At 44.1% G+C, this 25,690-nt stretch overlaps 1 protein-coding gene across 5 annotated transcripts in view; it reads right to left on the bottom strand.

Annotated features, from left to right (window-relative positions):
* PGCKA1 (PDCD10 and GCKIII kinases associated 1) overlaps positions 1 to 25,690 on the bottom strand; it is a 92,112-nt gene that overhangs the window by 4,502 nt on the left and 61,920 nt on the right. For all 5 annotated transcript variants that reach the window (XM_055434861.2, XM_055434857.2, XM_055434858.2 and 2 more), the window contains one exon: positions 24,240 to 24,295. The gene's annotated coding sequence lies outside the window, so the exon portion shown is untranslated. The remainder of the gene's footprint in view (positions 1 to 24,239; positions 24,296 to 25,690) is intronic.

Genomic DNA, 25,690 nt, shown 5'->3' with positions numbered 1-25,690 from the left:
TCACCGATTCAGTATTCACAAACATTTATTGCCACATGTCTCTGTGCCAGACCTTTCCCTGACTCTGGGAGTTATATATGTCATCTCCATTTTGTAAATGAGGGAAAACAGGTTAACCAATGCCAGAGAGAGAAAGGTGGAACTGCAAAGGACCTGTGTGTTTTCTTCCATTGCGTTTTCCAAGGGACTTGGACTTAACCAGGGTGTTAAGCCCTGGTGCAGCAGTAGGCAGTATAAGTGAGCAGAGAGGCTTCCTTGCCCAGGGGTTTCAGTACTAGAGGATGTTCTGGGCTTCCCAGGTGGCACTAGCGGTAAAGAACCAGCCTACCAATGCAGAAGACGTGAGATGTGGGTTCGATCCCCTGGGTCAGGAAAATCCTCTGGAGGAGGGCATGGCAACCCACTCCAGTACTCTTGCCTGGAGAATCCCATGGACAGAGGAGCCTGGTGGGCTATGGTCCATGGGGTTGCAAAGAGTAGAACACCACTGAAGCGACTTAGCACAGCACTAGAGGATGTCAGGATAGGGCAGTTGATCCCAGTTACAGATCCATGTTCCATGTTACAGACCCGTGGAGGTTACAGTTGAGTCAGCATCACAAGCTTTATGTGGACTAAACTGGTCCTGTTTTGCTTTTTCCATCACAAGGCATGGACTCCACTCTCTGGCAGTTCAAAGACATGCCCCTTTGGGCCTCCTGGTGGTAGATGGATTTACCTCTGCTCCTTTCATTTCCCATCTGCCTTCTGTCCCCTGCCCGTTCCCAAGTTACAATTTTTCCCTCAAGATTGCCCTTTGAATGAAACCTCTTCACGTAAAAACTAACCATGCTGTTCTGGTCTTTTCTCTGAAAATCCTAGAAATTAGCATGGAAGAATCTTTAAGTCATCCTCCATGTCTAATAGTTACCAACTTGAAGAAGACAAGCCAATGACAGAATTGAAAGCCCCAGTCCTTTTGTCTCCATAAGATGTACGTGCTAGAGAGAGAGAGAGAGAGGGATCACTTATTGCTTTTATTTTGTGGTTTTGGTTTTTTTCCCTCTATTTTTTGACCTTGCCACTCAGCATGCAGGATCTTAGCTCCTTGACCAGGGATCAAACCTGGGCCCCCTGCAGTGGAAGCCTGCCTGGTGTTTTAACCACCAGACTTCAGGGAAGTCTCAGGAATCACTCATTGTTGGCTGTGTCACTGCCTTCTCTGTTCTCTCTCCTTCCTTCTTTCAATCATGAATGGATTTCCAAGGATTCTACTTCATAAGCCTTTAACCACAGAGAAAATGACCAGTACCATTTAAGAAGTATAGATTAGCTGGTTGATAAATCTAGAGGGAAGTAGTTTTACACCACCTCCCTCCCCGAAGATATCCAGGATCCACATCCTAATTTCTGAAACTTGTGACTGCTACCTCACATGACCAAAAAAAAAGTCTTTGCATATGTGATTACAGATTTGAGATGAGGAGATTGTCTGGATGATCTGGTTCTGGCCCCAGCTCTGCCCTGTAACTCTGCTGCTGCTGCTGCTGCTGCTAAGTTGTGTCAGTCGTGTCTGACTCTTTGCGACCCCATAGACGGCAGCCCACCAGGCTCCCCCGTCCCTGGGATTCTCCAGGCAAGAACATTGGAGTGGGTTGCCATTTCCTTCTCCAATGCATGAAAGTGAAAAGTGAAAGTGAAGTCGGTCAGTCGTGTCCGACTCTTAGGGACCCCATGAATTGTAGCCTATCAGGCTTCTCTGTCCATGGGATTCCCAGGCAAGAGTACTGGAGTGGGGTGCCATTGCCTTCTCCAGCCCTGTAACTCTGGGCCTCAGCTATTTCATTTATAAATGGGGATAATGATGTATCTACCACATAGCATTGTTGGGGATTATACGAGTTAACATTCGTAATAAGCACATCCTTATTCCTCAGCTCTGTCTGGATACAGCATGTTTAAAAAAAAAAAAAGAAGCTTTTCACCTAAGGCAGAAGTACTCTAGTTGCCCTGACATACAAACAAGAGCATTAACAGTACCAAATTATACCTGTTCCCAGAATAAGGACCAAATGGTATATTTCTATCAACTGTGGAACCAACTGAAAGACACATACCCCAAGTACAACAAGAGTTCCGCAAGACAGAAATCACAGCGGGCTGAGCCAGCAGTATGTGTACAGCCTTTTCCTTTTGCAAAGCACTCTCAGTGGAATGACTCCCTTTTCCAAGCCCAGGGTTTTGTGTCCAGCCTCCGCTCCCCACTTATGTCTATTTTCTGTGAATAATTCGTGTGTCAGCTTGATAAATCTGTTCAAGAGCCCCATGTGTCCCTCCTCCCTGCCATCAGCTCCTCCTCTCCCTCCATCTCCACAACCTACTCTGAAATCTGGCCCCTTTCCACACTGGCAGTATCTTTGTTTATCCTGGAATCTGTTTTTAAAAAATCAAGAGGATAGGAGGCCAGAAAAAGTCAAAGAAAAAAAACAAACCCAAAACGGGCTTTGAAGTGTTTGAGAGAGGGCAGACCGCGGTCATAATAATGTAATTGAAGCAACTGTGAGGTATGAATCATTGAAAAATGTCAGGTAGGTCAACTTTAGGATCATGGGTTCAAGTGTTGCAGGTGGGGAAGGTTTCCTTCTCAACAGAAGAAGGAACCAAAGAGGCTGGTCTTGAGCAACACCTTGCTTTCCCAGTGTCTCCGAGGCTGACCAAGGTCGACCTGACCCCACCCTCTGCCACTGTGGCTCTGGCCACACTCTCAGCCACGCCAGGCTGAGCTGACTGCTGAGATTTAACTTCTCTGCTTCTTAGAGAACTGACAAGTCACCTGTGCCTTTCACACTACCTGTCCCTCCCCGCCCATCTCCCTGGAAAACCACAGGATCTATACTTTTCTTCAAAGCCACGTCATTATAAAAGGTGTTTTGGTGATCCTCCCCAGCACCCTGCCCCGTTCACTGCCTCCCTTCTGGGTGCACTCTTGGGTTTCCTGCAGGCCGAGTCCTGTGCCTGAGGGCCATGCTCTGCACCTCTCCCCAGCCTGGTGCCTCTTCCTGGTTAGAGGTCCTGCCCTCGCTCACACACTGCCATCCTGAGTTTCCTTCCCCAGTGACATCCCTTCTCTCGGTGAGACAGACTCTACGGTCCAAGGCTGAGTGACTGCTGATGAAAAGGGTGGGGACTAATGCATTTACACCAACCCCTGCCTGCCTGTGTCTACAGTGGTTCTTCCATATATGATGATTCCTAACATCAAATCTGATTTATTTCTCTTTTCATGTGTCACTCCCACACCTATATCTTGCTTTTAGTGAGGTCTCTCATTTCCAGGTGCAAAAAGGAAATATTTCATGTCCATTTCCCATAGAAATGGGGGAAAAAAAACCATATGCTCTTTTGAAGTAAGACTGAGTTCAAAATGGGAAGTTTGTCTTCTTTCCCTTCCCCGTCACTGTGACAACAGCTGGGTCAGAGGTGAGAACTCAGTTGTCCAGTGCCCTTTATTATGCAGCAGAATCAGAATTTGCTTTGTCTTTGAAGTATAAAAGAGCAACAGAGAAGCAAAGGGCAAAGCAACCATCATCTGGTTTCCATAGGAGAAAAGCAAACACCATTAGGATCGTGTGTCTACCCACTTTGGCGCCTGCCCCTCCTGGAGTCCTGTGTTGGAGGTTGACTCTTGTCCTGTGTTTAGGGTTGAAATTAAACAGTCCTGTATTTGAAGATGGTCATGCTAAGATCCCATCAGTTACTAGTCAAGTATTCTTGCTGGAAAATCCGGTTTCACAAGGGGGTTGGTGATGTAGGTGGGGAGAAATGAGGAAGCCGGGGTGGGAAGGTAAGGGGCACAGGAGTTGTGCAACCAGGCAGAGAAATTAACTGAGCATTCATCAGGAAGTCAAGGAATACAGAAAAAGGCTCAACTCAGCTGGAAAGAGCTGCCTTTAAACAGTGATGATCTTAAAGAACGACACGCACAGGTCGAACTGACACAGGACCAGCTTGTAGGCGTCCTACCGGCCAAATCACAGTAAGCACAAACATAAAGGAGTATAATACACTGAAGAAACAAGGATCTGTGAATCCTCAGGATATAAATCTAAAAAAGGGAGAGCTCTGACATACAAGTAGAAAGCCTGCTAACAAACAGAATTATAGAAATCACCATTAGACAACCATCACAGTAATAATTGACTCAAGCAAGAATCATCAACAGATGTTTAGACCACTGGGTAAAAACCTGAAGAGAATGGGATATTTCATCTCAAACTATTGGCACTGGCCAAAAAGTTTGTTTAGGTTTTTCATAACATCATACCATTGAACTCATTTGGCCAAGCCCAATAGCTCCCCTATACATGCCTGGGGTCAAATAATATCCTTACAGTGGAGAAACCTGGGTCACAGCACCAAAATCAAATAACCAAGGGTAATAACGCGAGTAAGAGTAATACCCTGAGACTAGTCAATAGCCTCAGAGGTGGGGCACCGAGAACCTGGCATCACTCCAGTGATTTTTCTGTCAAAGGGTATAATCTGGATTGAAGCAGGAGGCAACATCAGTCAAACACAGCTTAAGGGTATTTTGCAAAACAACCGGTCTGTGCTTTTTCAAAAATGTAACTTTAGGGAAAAAAACACAGACAGACCGTGCAACTATTACAGATTAAAGAAGACAAAAGAGACACGACAATGAATGCAAAGCATGATCTTTTGGTAACAGGTCATTATTGACAAAACTGGTGAAATCTGAATAAGGCCTGTAGATTAGGTAGTAGTATTAGATCAGTGTTAATGTCCTGCTTTTCATCATTGTACTGGGGCTATATGAGAGCATGCCCTTCTTCTTTGGAAGTATTTCACAGTGACATATTTAGCAGAAACGGGACATGGTGGTATCTGTAACTTATTAAAATAATTCAGGAAAAAAAATGTGTGTGTATGTGTGTACAGAGAAAGAGAAGAATAAAGTCAATGTAGTTAGTAAAGGTTAACATTTGGGGACTCTGAGTAACTGAGGGTCCTTTCTGCTTTCCTTGCAACTTCCCATTGTCTGATATGACGTCAACATCGAAAGTTAAAAGGAAAGAAAAAAGCATCAAGGTCCGTCTAGTCAAGGCTATGGTTTTTTCAGTGGTCATGTATGGATGTGAGAGTTGGACTGTGAAGAAAGCTGATGGGCGAAGAATTGATGCTTTTGAACTGTGGTGCTGGAGAAGACCCTTGAGAGTCCCTTGGACTGCAAGGAGATCCAACCAGTCCATTCTGGAGGAGATCAATCCTGGGTGTTCATTGGAAGGACTGATGCTAAAGCTGAAACTCCAATACTTTGGCCACCTCATGCGAAGAGTTGACTCACTGGAAAAGACTCTGATGCTGGGAGTGATTGGGGGCGGGAGGAGAAGGGGACGACAGAGAATGAGATGGCTGGACGGCATCACCGACTCTGTGGACATGAGTTTGAGTGAACTCCGGGAGTTGGTGCTGGACAGGGAGGCCTGGCGTGCTGTGATTCATGGGGTCGCGGAGAGTCGGACACGACTGAGCGACTGAACTGAACTGAACTGAACTGATGTCAGTTTCTGTTCTGCTTGTTCCTGGGCTAGGACCTAACACCTACAGAAAACCATTGCTATTAAGCTATTCCCTCTAAAGAAGCACATGGCGAAAGGCCTTGGAAAGGAGCTCATCGAAAGCCCACCAAACTTTCGGGATTTAGCTGTCATTCTGTGTATGTACTGAAGACCTTTCCTCAACAGCCAGCCCCAGGCACTAGAACTCTGAAGGCAAAGAAGATGCTTCCAGTCTTGGGGCTGCCCCGCCTCAGAGGGGATTTGGTGTTTGTCTTGGACTTTGTGTTTGTCAGCTTTGGGGTTTGTCTGCCTAAGCTAGGGCAGCATCTACCTGCGTGGAGCAAGTCACATCTGTAATTCAAATAAAGGATGATGGTGAGTGACAGGAGTGAGCGAACGAGTGGTGAGTATGAGATTTTATAAATTATTCCAGGAGAAGGTCTACCACTTTCCACAGCCGAATCTCACTCCACCCGGTGGTCCAAAATCAAAAGTCAAGTGCATGGCACCAACTAACAGAGAGAGGAGGGACCGTGGTTCCCTTTCCCAGCTTGGGAATTAGTTTATGTAATTCCAAGGGTTAAGGGTGTCCTTCTTCGAGGGCTCCAGTCAATGGGCTTTCATAGCAGCTGCTGGCAAGTGGTTTGAGTTGATAGAAATTGAAGTGCTTGGAAGAGGCACAGTAAAATCAAACACTTAAAGTTCAACTCTGTTGTGATAAACCAAGTTGCCAATGTTTAGAAAACAGTCCAGGATTTCATCTTAACCTGGCTAGCAGGTGAAGCTGAAAAATATTTAGTGAGTCACTTCTGGGTACTGACCTCTTAGACTCAAGAGGAATGGATAAAAATAACTACCAGGCATTGAAGAAATCACAAGGTGCCTTATAAAAGAAATTCAAAGACTGCCTGCCCAGCTTCATAGACAGGATTGAATTTATGGTGGAAAAAGGACAAGAAGATAATTCTTGACTACTATTCAATCTATTTCCTCAGCAGAACCATATTCTCCTTTCTGAGCAGCCTTTGCAAACTCTCTGGGACAAAATCTCTTGGTGTTTCCTTTTCTCCTAAAGAGGTTGAGCTTCAGTAATTCTGGAGAAAGACTACAGGACTTTATTATCAGCACCATCAAACAGTCTATCTGATGACTCCTGGTAGTCAATGTGCTGCCATATACGAATAAGCATCACCTAGAACTGGCCTCGATGGGATATCTGTGCGGAGGTGTGTTCAAATGTCCATCCCCCACTCTTGCCAAAGGGTTCCCTCAAGCAGGTTTGGGAATGGGAACAGCAGAGATGAAAGATGAACACATTCACAATTATGAAAAGAATGATTTCACCCTGTTTAACTCAGTATTTCCCAAAATTATTTGACCACAGAACTTCTGCACCCCCCCCGCCCCGCCGCATAAAAGATATTTAATAACCAATAGAATTTATGTTTTGTGGAACTTTGGGAAAAATAATTATCATGGCAGTCCTAATTGTCAGGAAGAGTTTTGTGCCCCAAACTAATATTGTCAGCTAGGGTTGGTGTTTGTGAACTCAACCAGGCAAAGTCCATGCTGGGTATAAGAAATCCACCTTCCAGCAGGAGCTTCATCATCAACTGTGCAGATGTGGGAAAGCGGTGTAATCTCTTGATCCCTCAGGTTCTTTATCTCCCCAGTGAGTCCCTTACATCAAAGTCTCTTCCAAACTGAACAATTGAGGTGGTAAATCAGTGAAAGAAGTGTCCTCAACTCATGACCTCTCTCTGACTTGGCTCACACACTGTTAGCACTGAACACCCAGACAAGGCAGGCACCGATATGACCCTTCTGCAGGCGGGAGACCTGCTCAGTGGCTTGTGAACTACCCCATCCCTATACTGATGGGGGTGTTTGGGTCCCAAGTCCACACTCAGCTAAACCCATGATGCTAACTGAATGTACAAGGCTTCTCTTCCTGTTTCCTCCCTTCAGGCCCCAAGTTCTCATCTCATTCCCTCAGGTCTGCAGCTCTTTGAAGAGGTCTCCTTGGCTTCTTTGCCAGAGAATACTCAGCGACTGAGGGCACACACACACACAGACACACACACAGACACACACACAGACACACACACAGACACACACAGACACACATACACAGACACAGACACACACACAGACACACAGACACACATACATACACACAGACACACACACAGACACACACACAGACACACACACAGACACACATACACAGACACACACAGACACACATACACAGACACACACAGACACACACACACAGCTGATCAACGCCCTGGAGCCTTGAGAGAGAGTCAGTGTGTAACTGCAACTCCCCTGGGAAGGGCGAGGACTCAGGTCAGGAAGACAAACACGTCTGTGCTGGGCCTCTCCACTGAAACGGGCTGCGGAAGCTGGTGAGAGTGTGCGTGTGTGTGTGTGTGTGAGGCAGGATGGAATCTGTAAGCTTTTGAGAAAATCCATCATATCAGCAATTCAGCACCATGGTTAAATGAGTAATTTAGGGTCTGGGTTTGGGTTCCAACACTGCCTCCACCACTTATTAGCTTTGTGACCTCTACACAAACTTCTTAGCTTCTGCAAACTTCACCTGTCTCATCAGCAAAATAGGAATGGTAGCAATTCCTGTTTCTCAGGATTGTTTCAAAAATTAGTGAGATAAAAGTACATATGGCATTTATGATGTCTGGCACCATGCCAGTGCTTATTAATGATCATAAATACTTAACATTCTATTGTCTAATACACACCAAGTACTGTTTTAAAAAATTTCATGTATTCATTCAACTTCACAATAACCATTTAAGGAAGAAGCCAGTATTTTATTTGTTTGTTTGTTTATTATTGGCTGCACCATGTGGCTTGAAGGATCTTGTTTCCCGACCAGGGAATGAACGTGGGCCATGGCAGTAAAAGCAGAGAGTCCTAATCACTGGATGCCAGAAAAATCCCTATTATTATTTTAACTGAAGGATAGTTGATTTACAACATTATATTAGTTTCAGGTGTACAGCACAGTGATTCAATATTTTGTAAATTACTTAAAGTTATCACAAAGTACTGGTTACATTTCCCTGTGCTGCACAATATGTCCTAACTGCTTATCTATTTTATAGAAAAGAGTTTTAATCACACACCACTGTCTGGCCCCTCCTTTCCTCCCCACTGCTGGTAACACCGCTGGCTTGTTTGCTGTATCTGTGAGTCTGTTTCTGTTCTCCTATAATCTTTGTTTCATTTTTTAGACTCTACATATGAATAAAATCATTTAGTATTTGTCTTTCTCTGTCTGACTTCTTTCACTAAATGTCATACTCTAGGTCCATCCATGTTGTTGTAAACAGCAGAATTTAATTCGTTTTTATGGCTGAATCATATTCCATTATATTACACATATCACACCTTCATTACCCATTCATCTGTTTATGGACACTTAGGTTGCTTCCATATCTTGGCTTCTATGAACAGTGTTGCTATGAACATTAGGGTGCCTGGATCTTTTTGTATTCGTGTTTTAGTTTTGCTTTTTTTTTGGATATATACCTTGGAATGGAATTGCTGACTCATATGGTAGTCTATTTTTAGTTTTCTGAAGATCTTTCATACTGGTTTCCATAGTTGCATCATTACACTCCTACCAACTATGTACAGAGGTTGGAAGCCAGTATTTTATGGATAAGTAAATGGATATATAAATTAGAGAGTGGTTCCCAGGTGGCACTAGTCATAAAGAAGCCACCTGCCGATTCAGGAGACAGAGGAAACTTGGGTTCAATCCCGGGGACAAGAAGATACCCTGGAAGAGGGCATGGCAACCCACGCCAGTGTTCCTGCCTGGAGAATCCCACGGACGGAGGAGCCTGGCGGGCTACAGTCCATGGGGTCGCACAGAGCTGTACACGACTGAAGCGACTTAGCACACACAGGCACAGTGTACCTGTTATTAATGCTTCTGTTACTGTTTTCATTATTAACATTTCCTGATTATACACTAACTATATAATATTCATATATTATATCTTCCTATTATATTAATATACTACCATAATACCTCTTACTAGGTTCTGTTCTTTTCTGAGTCCATAGAATTTCACAATCCAGTATGTTTTACAAAAGGGAACTGGATCCTCTTGATTTGGGTTCTGATAGAATAGCAAGGAGAGTTAAGAAAGTCTTAAGTGAACACTGCAAAGAAACAGAGGAAAACAACAGAATGGGAAAGACTAGAGATCTCTTCAAGAAAATTAGAGATACCCAGGGGTCATTTCATGCAAGGATGGGCACAATAAAGGACAGAAATGGTATGGACTTAACAGAAGCAGAAAAGATTAAGAAGAGGTGGTAGAAATATACAGAAAAACTATACAAAAAAGGTCTTAATGACCCGAATAACCATGATGATGTGATTACTCACCTACAGCTAGACATCCTGGAGTGTGAAGTCAAGTGGGTCTTAGGAAGCATTACTGTGAACAAAGTTAGTGGAGGTGATGGAATTCTAGCTGAGCTATTTCAAATCCTAAAAGATGATGGCGTTAAAGTGCTGCACTCATTATGTCAGCAAATTTGGAAAACTCAGCAGTGGCCACAGGATTAGAAAAGGTCAGTTTTCATTCCAATCCTAAAGAAGGGCAATGTTAAAGAATGTTCAAATTACTGTACAATTGCACTCATTTCACATGCCAGAAAGATTATGCTCAAAATTCTTCAAGCTAGGCTTCAGCAGTACATGAATTGAGGACTTCCAGATGTATAAGTTGGATTTAGAAAAAGCAGAAGAACCAGAGATCAAATTGCGAACATCCTCTAGATCATAGAAAAAGCAAAGGAATTCTAAAAAAAAAAACTCTTTCTGCTTTATTGACTATGCTAAAGCCTTTCACTGTGTGGATCACAATAAACTGTGGAAAATTCTGAAAGAGATGGGAATACCAGACCACCTGATCTGCCTCCTGAGAAACCTGTATGCAGAACAAGAAGCAACAGTTAGAACTGGACATGGAGCAATGAACTGGTTCCAAACTGGGAAAGGAGTCCATCAAGGCTGTATATCGTCACCCTGCTTATTTAACTTCTATGCAGAGTACATCATGTGAAACACCAGGCTGAATGACTCCCAAGCTGGAATCAAGATTGCAGGGAGAAATATCAACAACCTCACATATGCAGATGATACCACTCTCATTGCAGAGAGTGAAGAGGAACTAAAGAGCCTCTGATGAAGGTGAAAGAGGAGAGTGAAAAAACTGGCTTAAAACTCAACATTCAAAAAACTAAGATCATGGCATCCAGTCCCATCACTTCATGGCAAATAGATGGGAAATGGAAACAGTTACAGATTTTATCTTCTTGGACTCCAAAATCATTGAGGATGGTGACTGCAGCCATGAAAGTAAAAGACACTTGCTCCTTGGAAGAAAAGCTATGACAAATCTACACAGGGTATAAAAAAGGAAATCAACTCTGAATACTAACTGGAAGGACTGATGCTGAAGCTGAAGCTCCAATACTTTGGCCACCTGATGCAAAGAGCAAATGCATTGGAAAAAGACCCTGATGCTGGGAAAGACTGAGGGCAGGAAGAGAAGGTGATGACAGAGGATAAGATGGTTGGATGGCGTCACCGACTCAATGGACATGAGTTTGAGCAGATTCTGGGAGATAGGGAAAGACAAGGAAGCCTGGCATGTTGCGATCCATGAGGTTGCAAAGTGCCTAACACCACTTAGGGACTGAACAATTTTTCATGCCTGTGGTTTCATCTATTCGCCGCCAGATGGCAGTATATATTGGTTATTTAATTTCAAGGGAGGGACAGTATGGGAAAGGCCTTAAATACAGGAGAATTAGGGCACTAACAGTGTAGGTGCTTTGCCATGTGGCAAAGTTACGGAGTAGGTGACTTGGTAAATATTCAGATAATTATTGTGTTAAGTTCTGGTAGCCACGGTACCACCTTATGGCAGAATTTCCTCCAGCTCTGGTTGGGCATGGGATTTACTCTGTAGCCTGGCCAGACCATGGATGGGTCAAAAGACTCCTGCAATTCTATAGACACCTCTCTTCACACAAATGAGATCTGGATGAAAGTTTTGTGGAAGGGACTAGGGGAGGCAGGATAGGGTGTGGAGGGGTTCACTTCCTCCCCTGGGTTAGATCTGCTGCAGCTGGACCTGTCCATTTCACTGTTCCTTTCCTAGGGCCATCCTTGTGCTCGCCCCAGACCCTGTGGGCTGCCCATGTTGTGAGATGGTCTTGGGGCTCCATCTTCTGGATGAGGGTACATGACCATATTCTAGGACATAAAGATAAGCTATAAAATAAATTTGTCACAATTCGAAGGTTTTTTGGGAAGAAGCCCATTACTTTTTATTTAAAAGAAATTCAGAATATTGTGTTTGAAAAGGCAAATTGTGCTTCAATTATTAGAATTAAACAAAGGTATGCAGAAAATTGGGCTTCCCTGGTGGCTCGGAGGTTAAAGTGTCTGCCTCCAATGCGGGAGACCCGGGTTCGATCCCTGGGTCAGGAAGATCCCCTGGAGAAGGAAACGGTAACCCATTCCAGTATTCTTGCCTGAAGAATCCCATGGACGGAGAAACCTGGTAGGCTACAGTCCACGGGGTCGCAAAGAGTCGGACACGACTGAGCGACTGAACGGAACGGATGCAGAAAATTACAAGTTCTGTTGGTAACTTATGGTCAGCCCTCTAGACCAGGTCCTTCTTCCTGTACCCCCGGGGAGAAAGGTTCTAGGGAAAAGTTTGAGAAGCTAGTCCCCTATTGTCTGGACTGTAAATTCCTGGGAGCAGGCTCCTATTTAAGTCAGGTGGGGGTGCATTTCATTACTGAACTAAGGTGTGCAGGTGACAGGGGTGGGATCCTGCCCACATTGAGAGGCAGAGGGCACCAGGGCCACAAGGCATTCTCCTGGGTCTATGTGGGGCCCGATAGCCTGCATTTCCAACAAGCTCCCAGGTGGTGTTAACACTGCTGTCTAAGGACCACACTCTGAGAACTACTGCTTTATGGTTTTAAGGAAATAAAGGCAGGCAGGATTCTTTGTTTTGCTAATGTTACTGGTTGGTCTAGGTGAGCTCTACTTAAAGGGAGAGGCCTAACACTCTAAGAACTCTGTGTCTTGGGGAATTTCTGGCAAAAGTGAGGTAGTTACCATTACCACTGGCCCGTTTCGGTGACAGATGGCATGGCCCAAACCAAGTTGGCCAAAACATAACTTTATGTTGGTCAGAAATGATTTTGGTCAGAAATTAATACCAGTAGTCATTGCTTCCAATTCCACTGCCAATGGGTGCAGCTTTACGATCCTGTTAAGTTTCTAAAAATTCTGTTTTTCAGAATTTGCTTTTTAACAGTTTTTAATTTATGTTCTTCTATCCTTCTCTATAGAGATCCCAGCTCCGGACAACCGACCATGCACAGACGCAGCTGAGAGGAGCTACCCGACACCCAAGGTCAGGGCGGTGGCCAAGAGGAGTTGTCCCACATCCAAGAGGCGGTGGCTGCGTGGGCACAGGAGGGCCGAGAGGAGCTACTCCACATTCAAGGTCAGGAGGGGCGGCCTTGAGGAGATACCCCTTGTCCAAGGTAAGGTACAGCTGCTGCACTTTGCTGGAGCAGCTGTGAAGAGATACTCCACGACCAAGGTAAGAGAAACCCAAATAAGACGGTAGGTATTGGGAGAGGGCATTAGAGGGCAAACACACTGAAATCATAATAAAAAAAACTAGTTGATCTAATCATATGGACCACAGCCCTGTCTAACTCAATGAAGCTAAGCCATGCTGTGTGGGGCCACCCAAGACGGACGGGTCATGGTGGAGAGGTCTGACAGAATGTGGTCCACTGGAGAAGGGAATGGCAAACCACTTCAGTATACTTGCCTTGAGAACCCCATGAACAGTATCTAAAGGTACAATGATAGAATACTGAATGAGGAACTCCCCAGGTCGGTAGGTGCCCAGTATGCTACTGGAGATCAGTGGAGAAATAACTCCAGAAAGAATGAAGGGATGGAGCCAAAGCGAAACAAATACCCAGTTGTGGATGTGACTGATGCTAGAAGCAAGGTCCGATGCTGTAATGAGCAATATTGCATAGGAACCTGGAATGTTAGGTCCATGAATCAAGGCAAATTGGAAGTGGTCAAACAGGAGATGGCAAGAGTGAACATCGACATACTAGGAATCAGTGAACTAAAATGCACTGGAATGGGTGAATTTAACTCAGATGACCATGATATCTACTACTGTGGGCAGGAATCCCTTAGAAGAAATGGAGTAGCCATCATGGCAAACCATTCAATATTACGATAATCCAAGTCTATGCCCCAACCAGTAATGCTGAAGAAGCCGAAGTTGAACAGTTCTATGAAGACCTACAAGACCTTTTAGAACTAACACCAAAAAAGATGTCCTTTTCATTATAGGGGACTGGAATGCAAAAGTAGGAAGTCAAGAAACACCTGGAGTAACAGGCAAATTTGGCCTTGGAGCATGGAATGAAGCAGGGCAAAGGCTAATAGAGTTTTGCCAAGAGAATGCACTGGTCATAGCAAACACCCTCTTCCAATAACACAAGAGAAGACTCTACACATGGACATCACCAGATGGTCAACACCGAAATCAGACTGATTATATTCTTTGCAGCCAAAGATGGAGAAGCTCTATACAGTTAGCAAAAACAAGACCAGGAGCTGACTGTGGCTCAGATCATGAACTCCTTATTGCCAAATTCAGACTTAAATTGAAGAAAGTAGGGAAAGCCACTAGACCATTCAGATATGACCTAAATCAAATCCCTTATGATTATACAGTGGAAGTGAGAAATAGATTTAAGGGTCTAGATCTGATAGATAGAGTGCCTGATGAACTCTGGACGGAGGTTCATGACATTGTACAGGAGACAGGGACCAAGACCATCCCCATGGAAAAGAAATGCAAAAAAGCAAAATGGCTGTCTGAGGAGGCCTTACAAATAGCCGTGAAAAGAAGAGAAGTGAAAAGCAAAGGAGGAAAGGAAAGATATAAGCATCTGAATGCAGAGTTCCAAAGAATAGCAAGGAGAGATAAGAAAGGCTTCCTCAGCGATCAATGCAAAGAAATAGAAGAAAACAACAGAATAGGAAAAACAAGAGATCTTTTCAAGAAAATTAGAGATATCAGGGAACATTTCATGCAAAGATGGGCTCGATAAAGGACAGAAATGGTATGGACCTAACAGAAGCAGAAGATATTAAGATGAGGTGGCAAGAATACACAGAAGAACTGTACAAAAAAGATCTTCACGACGAAGATACTCACAATGGCGTGATCACTCACCTGGAACCAGACATCTTAGAATGGGAAGTCAAGTGGGCCTTAGAGAGCATCACTACGAACAAAGCTAGTGGAGGTGATGGAATTCCAATTGAGCTATTTCAAATCCTGAAAGATGATGCTGTGAAAGCGCTGCACTCAATATGCCAGCAAATTTGGAAAACTCAGCAGTGGCCACAGGAATGGAAAAGGTCAGTCTTCATTCCAATCCCAAAGAAAGGGAATGCCAAAGAATGCTCAAACTACCACACAGTTGCACTCATCTCACACGCTAGTAAAGTCATGCTCAAAATTCTCCAAGCTAGGCTTCAGCAATATGTGAATTGTGAACTTCCAGATGTTCAAGCAGGTTTTAGAAAAGGCAGAGGCACCAGAGATCAAATTGCCAACATCCGCTGGATCATGGAGAAAGCAAGAGAGTTCCAGAAGAGCATCTATTTCTGCTTCATTGACTATGCCAAAGCCTTTGACTGTGTGGATCACAATAAACTGTGGAAAATTCTGAAAGAGATGGGAATACCAGACCACCTGACCTGCCTCTTGAGAAACCTGTATGCAGGTCAGGAAGCAACAGTTAGAACTGAACATGGAACAACAGACTGGTTCCAAATAGGAAAAGGAGTACGTCAAGGTTGTATATTGTCACCCTGCTTATTTAACTTCTATGCAGAGTACATCATGAGGAACGCTGGGCTGGAGGAAGCACAAGCTGGAATCAAGATTGCTGGGAGAAATATCAATAACCTCAGATATGCAGATGACACCACCCTTATGGCAGACAGTGAAGAGGAACTCAAAGGCCTCTTGATGAAAGTGAAAGACGAGAGTGAAAAGGTTGGCTTGAAGGTCAACATTCAGAAAACAAAGATCATGGCATCTGGTCCCATCACTTCATGGCAAATAGATGGGGAAACAGTGTCAGACTTTATTTTTTTGGGCTCCAAAATCACTGCAGATGCTGATTGCAGCCATGAAATTAAAAGACGCTTACTCCTTGGAAGGAAAATTATGACCAGCCTAGATAGCATATTAAAAAGCAGAGACATTACTTTGCCAACAAACATCCGTCTAGTCAAGGCTATGGTTTTTCCCGTGGTCATGTATGGATGTGAGAGTTGGACTGTGAAGAAAGCTGATCGCCGAGGAATTGATGCTTTTGAACTGTGGTGCTGGAGAAGACTCTTGAGAGTCCCTTGGACTGCAAGGAGATCCAACCAGTCCATTCTAGAGGAGATCAATCCTGGGTGTTCATTGGAAGGACTGATGCTAAAGCTGAAACTCCAATACTTTGGCCACTTCATGCGACGAGTTGACTCACTGGAAAAGACTCTGGTGCTGGGAGGGATTGGGGGCAGGAGGAGACGGGGACGACAGAGAATGAGATGGCTGGATGGCATCACCGACTCTGTGGACATGAGTTTGAGTGAACTCCGGGAGTTGGTGATGGACAGGGAGGCCTGGCGTGCTGTGGTTCATGGGGTCGCAAAGAGTCGGACACGACTGAGCGACTGAACTGAACTGAATCCTTCCCTATTTTTGTTATAACAGGAGAAAGTAAAAATGAACCAAGTGTCCAATAATAAAGGGATTAGTTTGGACAACCTAAATATTTACTAATTGAGGAACAGTTAAAACAAACCCAACTAATAGGTGAAACAATGCCAACACTGGTCCGGTCCACTGCTTGTCTGCTCTTAGACCCGTCTCTGCCTCCCTTGCCTGCTCAGTGTTTTAGGGCACCCTAATGGATGTGAGAGCTGGACTGTGAAGAAAGCTGATCGCCGAAGAATCAATGCTTTTGAACTGTGGTGCTGGAGAAGACTCTTGAGAGTCCCTTGGACTGCAAGGAGATCCAACCAGTCCATTCTAAAGGAGATCAGTCCTGGATGTTCATTGGAGGGACTGACGCTAAAGCTGAAACTGCAATACTTTGGCCACCTCATGCGACGAGTTGACTCACTGGAAAAGACTCTGATGCTGGGAAAGGTTGGGGGCGGGAGGAGAAGGGGACGACAGAGAATGAGATGGCTGGATGGCATCACCGACTCTGTGGACATGAGTTTGAGTGAACTCCGGGAGTTGGTGATGGACAGGGAGGCCTGCCGTGCTGTGATTCATGGGGTCGCAAAGAGTCAGACATGACTGAGCGACTGAACTGAACTGAATGCTGAGGAACCCATGTCTGGATCTGGGTGAGTCCCACCAGTGGAAGGTACTGGTGGAAGACTAGGAGGAGAGGATGAGGGAAGGCAGGGTGTGGGTCCCTTCCTCTCTCTGCTTGGACGGCATCCTGTTCATCCTGGTGTGGCCAGCTCTCCTCCACAGCAGAGATGTGCGAGAGGCCCTCCCTCTATGGCGCCTCACCATGCTCCAGCCGCCGACCCAGCATCGGGTTCTGTGCCTCCCCTAGGAGGGTAAGGTCTTCCTGCCTTGACGTCTCGGTGTTTACCTCAGCATCTCATTTGGCTTCCCAGATCTTCCAATACCCACATAACCCACTGACTGTAACGTCCTTCTGTTTGAAAGGAAGAGTTCTCATTCATGTCTGGACCTTCCCTAATATAAATAATATCCTGACTAAAGGCTTCCTGCTGCTAAGTCACTTCAGTCGTGTCTGACTCTGTGCAACCCCATAGACGGCAACCCACCAGGCTCCCCCGTCCCTGGGGTTCTCCAGGCAAGAACACTGGAGTGGGTTGCCATTTCCTTCTCCAATGTGTGAAAGTGAAAAGTGAAAGTGAAGTCGCTCAGTCATGTCTGACTCTTAGCGACCTCATGGACCACAGCCCACCAGGCTCCTCGTCCATGGGATTTTCCAGGCAAGAGTACTGGAGTGGGTAAAGCTTCCTAGCTAGTTATTAAGTAATATACAACAAGAGTGTTGGACTCTGTACAGATGGGTAGTATCTAACATCCATGCTGCTAATTGCTGCACGCCTGATGTAGGACAAGTCATGGTGTGGGTGTCAGTGGTGACTGGGGAAGGGACTTTAGCCCCTCCATCATCTCCATTAATTTCTCTTGCCTTTGCCACCCCAGATCAGTCTGTTTACTGTGCAAAACAACTTCTAGAGAAGTCTCCTGTCTTCCCTTCTAAGCTCTGAAACCCTTCTAGCATCTAGATATTCTAAAACTGCCACTGGAGGAAGTATAGGCAACACATGGACCTTCACACTATTTTCAGTAATCTCATGAAAATACTCAACATCATTAACATATGGGTGACTGTGGTTAATAAATAAGTTTAGGTGTCTCTTATGTCTGCTGAAATATGAAGGGCATTCTCTATTATTCATGTGGGTGCTATTAATCTATTCCCCATTATCAATGTAGTGGCAGGAAGTTTACTTTTAATACACCCCCAAATCCTTCAGGGAGTCTCTAACTCAACAGTTGAAGGCAGTAACTATAACTCTTAGAGCTGGGAATCCAGATGTCACCATGCGCTTATCAGTTACTTTTGAAATATGTTTTGAGGAAGTCTTGCAAATGACCACAGACAGCTCTGAAGTGAAATAGACGGAAAAGAGAGCTCAGCTAATCACACATTCGTGCGTGCATGGTCAGTTGCTCAGTTGTGTCTGATTCTTTGCAACCTCATGGACTGTAGCCCACCAGGTTCCTCTGCCCAAGGAATTTCCCAGGCAAGAGTGCTGGAGTGGGAGGTCATTTCCTACCTCAGAGGACCTTCCTGACCCAGGGATCACATACACAATCTCACTTAACATGACAGACTATCATCAATGATATGGGATTCGGTGTTTACCCTGAATTCTGCTACTTGGGTAGAATGTTGTTCACTGATGAACTAATAGACCATGTCACTGGTAACCAAACCAAACCACGTGTTCAGGAATAAGGTCCACAGCACAAAGACTCAGGCTCAACTGAAGATGGGGACAGGCCATCACCTTCTGGGTGGCTTTTAGTTTCTAAGAATATGAACAAGTACACTTTGGACACTCTTCAGATAATACAATTTGAGAAGATTTTTAAAATTTGAAGTGAAGATGATGTGTTTTCACTGAACATGTACAGTTCTATGTCTTTTTCGGTGGCCCTCCCATCACACTCTTGACCACCCATAATCACAGTATCATCTGACATGATTCATCTCAACTCAGTTTGTTGGGCTGACCCTTTTGACTTTGACTCAAGTTTTATAGGAAGGTCAGCATCACCAATCTTTAGTAGGGTATCTGCTTAAACACATCAGGGATACCCTTGCATTAGTTCATAACTGATTTCATTTTATAGCCACCTCAACAGAAGAACTTGTCAAAGAACATGTGTAAAAATCATATCTGGTTCCAGAAGATGAGGATGAAGAATTTTAAGACCCAGTAGATAGAAGACAGTATATCATAATTAAGGGAATGGGCTCTGGAGTCAAAATCTGGATTGGCCTGTCCTAAGCTGGATGATCTTGAGTAGTTTAACCTCTCAGAGTCTAAGCTTTGCCAGCCATTAGATAGGGAAACAATGACACCGAATTGTGAAGGGTTCCTCAAGAACCACACAGCTAACACATGTGATGGACCTGGCAGAGTGTGACCAGCAAGTAGCAGATTCTTAATATATGTGGGTTGCTTTCACCTTCATGGCCATCGTCTATGAGAAAACTTTTTAACCCTGGCCTAGTGACTTTTCGACACTGTGAATAGAAATGGGTGATGTTCTGACCCAATCCTCCCCGGAATCCCACGAGAATCAGGTGTGTCTCCAACACAGAGTATGTCGCTAATATTGTTAAGTAGCCTTATCTGGAAGGTGGGGGAAGTCTGGAAGATAACGGAAGCATTTAGAAAAAATGAAGTTCAAGTTGCAGAGGAGGTGATGTGGACAGAAGTTTATCTGCTGCAGTCTTGTAAAGCTGCAAATAATGATGACTTTAAAAGCAAGCACAGCTCAAGGCTGGATGCTTGGAAAGGGCTAGTTCTGGTTAATTCCCAGTATTCTAGATGTCAAAACTTCAGCGAATCTTAAAGAACACCCCACTACACAACCGCTGTATTTTATCACACAGGCTTCCCACCCAAGGTGGGAAGTATGGACTGGTCAGAGGACATGAAAAAACACACTCTCCCATGTTTGCAGATGACACTGAGTTTGCAGAATTTGGACACCGATGTTCCTTTTGTTGTTCAGTCACTCTTTGTGACCCCATGGACTGCAGCATGCCAGGCTTCCCTGTCCTTCACTATCTCCCAGAGTTTGCTCAAACTCATGTCCATTATTTCTTTGAAGTTTGCACTTGAAAAGAATAAGCATGGTTCTGAGGCCTCGAATATCCTTGAGAATCTGAGGATAAAACACTCTGCTAGTGACCAGGACACAAGAGGCAGAGATCTCTGCTGTATGTTAAAGGATTCACCACTTATTCACGCATCAAGTATTTCCTGAGCACCTATTTTGTGCAAGTACCAAATTCAGTTCCAGGGAGCTGAAAAGAATGCACAGTCTAGCAATGAAGACAGATGCATACATACATGACTAAGGGTGTACTAAAAGTATGAATTTTAAATATGGGGACTTTCCTGGTGGTACAGTGGTTACGTATCTGCCTGGTAATGCAGGAGATGCAGGTTTGCTCCTTGGTTGGGAACTAAGATCCCACATGCTACAGAGCGACTAAGCCTGCTCGCTGCAACTAGAGAGCCCATGTGCTGCAGCTATGGAAGCCTGTGCACTCGGGAGCCCGTCTGCTGTAACTGCTGACACTGTGCGTCACAACAAAAGGTCCTGCATGACACAGGATTTCGAGCACTGCAACTAAGACCCGATGCAGCCAAAGAAAGAAAGAATAAATATTAAAATAAAATAAAGTATGTCGTGCATTGTGTTCCATAAGGCAACAAGTGCCCAAGTTATCTTGGGAAAAGGCTGGAGAAGACTTGTGGCTGAAGTGAGTGATAAAGGGGTTGGTAGGGGTCCAGACTGCATTCTGGGGGAAGGCGACCTCTGACTCTCTGAGGCTCACTCTTGTCTCTCCATTTGCACTGCCCCTGCCGTGTCCTAAGACATTATCACTTCTTTCTCACCTGAGTTATTGCAAATCCTCTTGTCATTGCATCCCCCTGTGTCTTCTAAGACATTTGCCACATGGAAGTCACGGGATCTTTCTAAGCCACAAACCTGAATCTTATCAGTTCCCTTGCCTAAAACTTTTCATCCTAAAGGAAATCAGTCCTGAATAGTCATTGGAAGGACTGATGCTGAAGCTGAAACTCCAATACTTTGGCCACCTGATGCAAAGAACTGACTCACTAGAAAAGACTCTGATGCCAGGAAAGATTGAAGGCGGGAGGAGAAGGGGACGACAGAGGATGAGATGGTTGGATGGCACCACCGAGTCAATGGACATGAGTCTCCATCACGGGAGTTGGTGATGGACAGGGAGGCCTGGCGTGCTGAAGTTCACGGGCTCGCAAAGAGTCAGACACGACTGAGCAACTGAATTGAATTGAACTAAAACACATGGACATCACCAGATGGTCAACACCGAAATCAGATTGATTATATTCTTTGCAACCAAAGATGGAGAAGCTGTATACAGTTAGCGAAAACAAGACCAGGAGCTGACTGTGGCTCAGATCATGAACTCCTTATTGCGAAGTTCAGACTTAAATTGAAGAAAGTAGGGAAAACCACTAGACCATTCAGATATGACCTCAATCAAATCCCTTATGATTATGCAGTGGAAGTGAGAAATAGATTTAAAGGACTAGATCTGATTGATAGAGTGCCTGATGAACTCTGGACGGAGGTTCGTGACATTGTACAGGAGACAGGGACCAAGACCATCCCCATGGAAAAGAAATGCAAAAGAGCGAAATGGCTGTCTGAGGAGGCCTTACAAATAGCTGTAAAAAGAAGAGAGGCGAAAAGCAAAGGAGAAAAGGAAAGATATAAGCATCTGAATGCAGAGTTCCAAAGAATAGCAAGGAGAGATAAGAAAGCCTTCCTCAGTGATCAATGCAAAGAAATAGAGGAAAACAACAGAATAGGAAAAACAAGAGACCTCTTCAAGAAAATTAGAGATTCCAAGGGAACATTTCATGCAAAGATGGGCTCGATAAAGGACAGAAATGGTATGGACCTAACAGAAGCAGAAGATATTAAGAAGAGGTGGCAGGAATACACAGAAGAACTGTACAAAAAAGATCTTCACGACCAAGATAGTCACGATAATGTGATCACTGACCTAGAGCCAGACATCTTGGAATGTGAAGTCAAGTGGGCCTTAGAAAGCATCACTGTGAACAAAGCTAGTGGTGGTGATGGAATTCCAGTTGAGTTATTTCAAGTCTTGAAAGATGATGCTGTGAAAGTGCTGCACTCAATATGCCAGCAGATTTGGAAAACTCAGCAGTGGCCACAGGACTGGAAGAGGTCAGTCTTCATTCCAATCCCAAAGAAAGGCAATGCCAAAGAATGCTCAAACTACCGCACAATTGCACTCATCTCACACGCTAGTAAAGTCATGCTCAAAATTCTCCAAGCTAGGTTTCAGAAATATGTGAACCATGAACTTCCAGATGTTCAAGCAGGTTTTAGAAAAGGCAGAGGCACCAGAGATCAAATAGCCAACATCCGCTGGATCATGGAGAAAGCAAGAGAGTTCCAGAAAAACATCTATTTCTGCTTCATTGACTATACCAAAGCCTTTGACTGTGTGGATCACAATAAACTGTGGAACATTCTGAAAGAGATGGGAATCCCAGACCACCTGATCTGCCTCTTGAGAAACCTGTATGCAGGTCAGGAAGCAACAGTTAGAACCGGTCATGGAACAACAGACTGGTTCCAAATAGGAAAAGGAGTGCGTCAAGGTTGTATATTGTCACCTTGCTTATTTAACTTATATGCAGAGTACATCATGAGGAACGCTGGGCTGGAAGAAGCACAAGCTGGAATCAAGATTGCTGGGAGAAATATCAATAACCTCAGATATGCAGATGACACTACCCTTATGGCAGAAAGTGAAGAGGAACTCAAAAGCCTCTTGATGAAAGTGAAAGAGGAGAGTGAAAAGGTTGGCTTGAAGCTCAACATTCAGAAAACAAAGATCATGGCATCTGGTCCCATCACTTCATGGGAAATAGATGGAAAAACAGTGGAAACAGTGTCAGACTTTGTTTTTTTGGGCTCCAAAATCACTGCAGATGCTGATTGCAGCCATGAAATTAAAAGACGCTTGCTCCTTGGAAGGAAAGTTATGACCAACCTTGATAGTATATTAAAAAGCAGAGACATTACTTTGCCGACCAAGGTCCGTCTAGTCAAGGCAATGGTTTTTCCCGTGGTCATGTATGGATGTGAGAGTTGGACTGTGAAGAAAGCTGATCGCCGAAGAATCGATGCTTTTGAACTGTGGTGTTGGAGAAGACTCTTGAGAGTCCCTTATACTGCAAGGAGATCCAACCAGTCCATTCTAAAGGAGATCAATCCTGGATGTTCATTGGAGGGACTGATGCTAAAGCTGAAACTCCAATACTTTGGCCACCTCATGCGACGAGTTGACTCACTGGAAAAGACTCTGATGCTGGGAAAGGTTGGGGGCGGGAGGAGAAGGGGACGACGGAGAATGAGATGGCTGGATGGCATCACCGACTCTGTGGACATGAGTTTGAGTGAACTCCGGGAGTTGGTGATGGACAGGGAGGCCTGGCGTGCTGTGATTCATGGGGTCGCGGAGAGTCGGACACGACTGAGCGACTGAACTGAACTGAACTGAAAAACTTTTCAAAGGTGTCCAGGACCCTCAGGATTTAAAAACACAGAATAACGAAGATGACAATAAAAACAGTAAACTTACACGGATTGCCCCACGTACCGGGTGTTCCATGTGTTTATGTGCGTAACTGCTCCTCATTATTTGTGGATTCCATAGCTGTGAATTATCTACTGTCTAAAATTAATCATAAGTCCCACATTATGCTGTGCTTTAGGGGTCATTTTCGGGCATGCACAGGGTGGTGAAATATTGGAGTGGAGCTAACTGAGCTCAGAAAAGGTAATACTCAGCCTTCTTGTTTCAGCCTCACATTGAATGTGAAGACTTAGATGGGTCATGTTGTATGTTACATGTTTTAGAACAAACAAACTTTGCTCTTTGTTCCCAAACAACAAAATGAAAAAGAAAATAACAGCATTTTACTCAAACCTGAATGAAACTGAAAGAAATAGACTTTGGGGATTGCCCTGTCTACTGGCTTTAATGTTTCAGGTAATAAAAACTGTAGAGGGAGACCAAATAATAGAAAATTGAATGGAAAGTGGAAAGAATAGACCTTCTTCCCAAAACATAAAAAAGAGAAGAGCTTACCTGTTGTGGAGATTGTCCATTAGGTTTCTCTAGACATTTAACTTCTCTTCCTGCAACTAAAAAAAAACAACAAACAGTTGAAAACAGGCCTGCCAGTTGCCTCCTTTTCATAGCCAAGATGCATCTTGAAAGTGACAGCAGAAAGCATTTCCCGAGACAGACGTAGGTAGTGATGTGGGGGAAAGGATTCCTGGCCTGGACCAGTGACTCCAGGCAGACCAGGGCTTTGAAATTTACCAGGCCTGAGTTTCCAGCCCAGCTTCTGATACTGAATTAACAATCAATTAACACCAAGTAATCATTTACCAAATATCAATGTTTCATCTATAAAATATGGTTGTAGTGAGATTTAAATGGCACAACAGGAAAGCTGTTGAGAAAAGTTTACATAACTGAAGGAATGAGATTTTAGATAAAAGCACTCACCAAGTGACCAAAGTGATAATAATAAAACTAAACCCAACGCCAAGACACATCATTGTGATACTTCAGAAGTGAGGTAAAAGTAAAGCTCCTATAGCCTTCTACAAAGAAAAAACTGACCAAATACAAACAGCTGGGGATCAGAATGGCTTTAGACTTCTTAAATATATACACAATGCTGTGCTGTGTTTAGTCGCTTAGTTGTGTCCGACTCTTTACGACACCATGGACTAAAGCATGCTGGGCTTTCTTGTCCTTCACTATCTCCCAGAGTTTTCTCAAACTCATGTCCATTGAGTCGGTGATGCCATCCAACCATCTTATCCTGTCTCCCCCTTCTCTCCTTGCCCTCAATCTTTCCCAGCATCAGGGTCTTTTCCAATGACTCGGCTCTTCACATCAGGTGGCCAAAGTATTGGAGCTTTCAGCATCAGTACTGTCAGTGAATATTTAAGGTTGATTTCCTTTAGGATGGACTGGTTTGATTTCCTACACATTATTCTAAGTTTGCCCAAACTACCAACGAAATGAGAAGATACAATAAAGACATTTTCAGATAAGAAAAGTCTCCAACATTTTACCATCTCTTCCTGGAAAGGAGTCTATTAGAAGATGTAATAAACAAATGAGGAAGTAAACCAAGATGGGAAAGCAAGGAATATAAGAAATAGGATATTAAACACAGGAGAGAGACAAAAGGAACCCCTAGGAGGATTGCCATGGAGAGTCCAGAATCCCAGCACTCATTCCCATTGCAGAAGGTACGAAGGCTCTGGGCAGTTTTCTTTTAAAAGAAGAAATTGACAGAATCACTCAAGTATCCTACAGAGAAAAATACACATGCTAGGGAAAGAATTTGGCATTAGATTAGTGGTAAGGATGCAGAATACTGAACAAATGGAAAAAACAATCATTTGCTACCTTCAGAAAAAAAAACTGTGTAGGAAAGAAAATGTAGTTATAATTCTCTACTTGGCTTAGCTGTGAACAGCACTTATGTAGTTATAATAAATACTAGCTATTTATCT

The sequence above is a fragment of the Moschus berezovskii genome, chromosome 5 (assembly GCF_049115385.1).
Source record: "Moschus berezovskii isolate FMDL1 chromosome 5, NW_MosBer_1.0, whole genome shotgun sequence".
Lineage (NCBI taxonomy): Eukaryota > Metazoa > Chordata > Mammalia > Artiodactyla > Moschidae > Moschus > Moschus berezovskii.
The sequence above is the reverse complement of the archived record's forward strand: the minus strand, read 5'-3'. Positions and strand labels throughout refer to the sequence as shown.